General features: G+C 38.3%; 1 pseudogene across 1 annotated transcript; it reads left to right on the top strand.

Annotated features, from left to right (window-relative positions):
* LOC143572790 (uncharacterized) lies at nt 1–1822 on the top strand (annotated as a pseudogene). Its single transcript, XR_013142323.1, has 3 exons — nt 1–348; nt 1132–1361; nt 1508–1822. The product of XR_013142323.1 is annotated as an uncharacterized LOC143572790 (transcript).
* Nucleotides 1823–3836: the final 2014 nt, after the last annotated feature.

Below are 3836 nucleotides of genomic sequence, written 5' to 3' on the forward strand. Positions count from 1 at the left end.
AAATGACTATTTCTACTCAACAAGCAACAAACCATCAGTTGCAACCGTGGCAAGATCTAACCGGGACGGTCGTGATGGTCACGGGTGCATCTTCGGGCATAGGCAGGGAGTTTTGCATCGACCTAGCCAAATCGGGTTGCAGGATAATTGCCACTGCGCGTCAAACCGACCTGCTAAAGTCCCTATGTGACGAAATTATCAATGCTAGGAAATGTGATGGTCCTGTCATTGCGGTGGCGGTGTAGCTTGACGTTAGCGCTGACGGTCCAGTCGTTGAAGACTCGGTGAGAAAGGCGTGGCATGCCTTTGGCCGTATCAATGCTTTAATTAATAATGCCGGTGTTAGAGGTAGTTTTTGTATCAACTATGGTCTGGGGTGTTAAAAAGTTCGAATCAAGCTTTAACGCCTCTTAGATTGAGACCGGGCTTAAAAATATGCCTGTTTAATTAAGAAACGAGCCTATTATTTATATAATTTTTTAACATATTGTAACTTTTACACGCATTTGTATGGTTATCCGTGCATTTTACTATATTATCAAATTTTCCTTACATGGTATATAGCCCATATAGAGGGCATAAACGAGCCAGTTCGCTTGTGAGTGATTTGTGAGACCGGCTCGTTTAAAGTTTGAATCTTTTAAGCCACAAATAAAGTTTGTTTGTTTTTTTTTTTTAGGCTTAAACGTGTCTCAAGTTTCACTTATCGAGTTAAGTTGAGCTTAAACGTGTCTCAAGTTTCACTTATCGAGCTCGGTAGGTTCACGAGACTATATGTGCATATCATTTATATATTTTTTTAAATATTAAGTATACACACATAATATTTATTTATTATTATATATAAAGTTATAATAGAAATAAGTCAAATTACTAGACAATTTATAATATGGAGTTATAATAAAAGGTATAATTAATTTTAAACATATATGTATATAAATACTTAGTACTATGTATAAAAAATAATAAACATAATAATTCCAAGCTCAACTCGAACTTTAGAAAAATAACTTGAAACGAGCCGACTTCAAGCTTAGGCGAACTTGGGGCTCGGATCAACTTGTTTACACCTACCATGTGCGCTTTACAATATGCATATGAATTTGTTCTTATGTTGAATTGTGCATTTAGGTCCTTATAAAAGATCACTAGATTTGGAAGAAGAAGAATGGGATAAAACATTTAATACAAATGTACGAGGAACATGGTTGGTATCAAAGCATGTTAGCAAACACATGATTAACTTTAATCTACAAGGATCCATAATCAACATATCTTCGATTGCAGGTCTTAATCGTATGATTCCACATGGAGCTGTTGCATATGCATCTTCAAAATCAGCTCTTAATACCATGACAAAGGTAACAACAAAGACAACAGATAAGGTTTTCACTATTCGGGTCAACCAATCGAGTTGTTCGACATATTTTTTTTAGTTCGTGTCAAATTTTCGGGCCCGCAAACATGACTGACATGATTTGTTTATTTGTTTAATAATCTCTCGTAGGTAATGGCAATGGAACATGGAAAACACAAAATAAGGGTAAACTCAATATGCCCAAGTCTTTTTAAATCCGAAATAACCAGTGAAATTATGCAAAAGAAATGGCTCAAGAATGTGGCTTATAAAATAGTGCCATTACAAGACTTTGGCACCACTGATCCGGCCTTGACTTCACTCGTTAGGTACTTAATCCATTGCTCGTCAAATTATGTGACGGGTAACATTTTTATTGTTGATTCAGGACATACTTTACCTGGTGTACCACTTTATTCGTCACTTTAAAGTTATTTATAGTTTTTGTTGTTTGTTTATGTACCACTTTATCGTCATTTCTTGACTCATTCAGACATTTAAACCTATTTAATCGATTTGATCATTTGCGTTATTCGTTGTTAGTTCACACAAATTGTAGGAATCCATTAGTTTAGCTCTTGTAAATTTTGTTTTGAACTTTAGACTTCCAATGTGCTCATTAATAAAAGGTTTGTTTTTGTGTAAATCTAATTGCTGGTTGTGTTGGAGTTAATTCCCGAACCGAGTTATGGGTCGGGATGGTGGGGCGGTTCGAGCCAATGGATCGATCTCATTAATTATTTAATTATTGCAATTAGAGATAAATTATCTATTTCATTTATTAGATAGAGATGGAATTTTATTTAATAGATAAATAGGAGTTTGTGTTTTACTCTAATTGTAATCGAGCCTCTATATAACCCCAAAGAATTCATGTAAGGGTTAAGAGAGAATTGATCAAGTTTTGAGTTATTTTTCTTGATTAATAAAATTGGTGAGTTGTGCCAAATATATTATCGTGTTTAATTCGATCCGGGACATTAATTGGTATCAGAGCAAGGATTGAATAGCCTAAAGATCGCAGGAGGAGCAGACCAAGAACTACCGGGTTTGTGTTCGAGCGGCGAGACGAGGGTTGTAGATCGAACAGAAGGGATTTGTTCGGGTTTGTGTGGTTCCAACAGGTTTTGCAGGTCCTGTTCAAGCAAGGAAGGCGTTGAAATTTGTTGTTCAAGAACGAGGGCTTGTTTCTGCAACAGGCTAAGGAGTGTTCGTCAACGGGAGCATCGATACGTGGTTGGTGCTTTTGAGTTGTCGGTTCAATTTTCCGATCAACAGGCTTTATTTTTGTTCGGGGGTTTTGTTTGACTTTTGTGTTGAGTTCTAACTTCAAACAGAAAAGTGAATTGTTTGTTTTATGCAAAGTAAAGTCAACAAAGGTTATTGTTGAATTGGGTTGCAGAGGTCACGAGATAAAGAACATAATATTTTGGTGCAATTATTTTTGTTGCATAAGATTTGTTCTTTTTCAAGAGGTAAGCGTGTCTGAGGTTTTTCGAGCAAAACGAGTTCGGTTCTGAAAAGTAGTTCAGGACTGATTTGTTTGTGTTTGTTCCAACAGACTGGAGCAAGGGAGTTCGACACCGTTAAGTGTTTACCAACGGAAGAGAAAAAAGGCGTTAATGGCAGATGCTGAAGAAAGACCGATAATCCCACCCAAAGCGAATGGGGGGATATCAGTGCAGGTTACAAAGCTGAAAGGAACAAATTACATCACATGGGCGATTGTGGTGGAAGCGATTTTGGACGATCAAGGATTATGGGAAGTCGTTCAACCGGAAGAGGGCGCGGCTATTGATGTGAAGAAGAATAAAACGGCAAGGTCGTTTTTGTTCCAAATTATGGAAGGTAATATTCTTCTTTAGGTTGCTCAATACAAGAATGCTCGAGAAATATGGGCGGCTTTGAAGGCACAGTTTGTTGGGGCCGAGCGAGTCCAAAAGGCTCGACTCCTAACGTTGAAAAGTGAATTTGAGAAACTCAAGATGGCGGAAGATGAGACTGTTGATCAGTTTGCGGGAAAAATAACCGGTATGGTTTCAAAGGCAACGGGTCTTGGTCACATATTCGAGCAAGATGTTTTGGTGAAAAAGTTACTCGACGCGATTCCAGACAAATACTTCAATCTGGTAGCTTCAATCGAGCAAACGGTTGATCTCGATAGTATGAGGTTTGAAGATGCTATAGGAAGACTTAAAGCGTTTGAGGAACGTTTACGAGGAAGAGAGCGCGCTTCTGAGTCTCAAAGTCAGTTACTTTTCAATCGATTAGAAGGTAGTTACAAAGGTAAATCGTATGATCAGTCCGGTAACCGGGGTAGAGGTGGGTCGAGTTCAAGGGAACGTGGAAGAGGTCGGGATACCGGAGGAAAAGGATCGTACCAAACCGAAGGACGGGTAAGAGAAAGGAAAGACCGCTCCCAGATTAAATATTTTCGGTGTGACAAGATAGGACACTTTGCGTCCTCGTGTCCGGAACG

Source organism: Bidens hawaiensis, unplaced genomic scaffold (genome assembly GCF_021521415.1).
Source record: "Bidens hawaiensis isolate Kalapana, Puna unplaced genomic scaffold, B.hawaiensis_p1.1 tig00026011_1, whole genome shotgun sequence".
In the NCBI taxonomy this organism is placed as follows: domain Eukaryota; kingdom Viridiplantae; phylum Streptophyta; class Magnoliopsida; order Asterales; family Asteraceae; genus Bidens; species Bidens hawaiensis.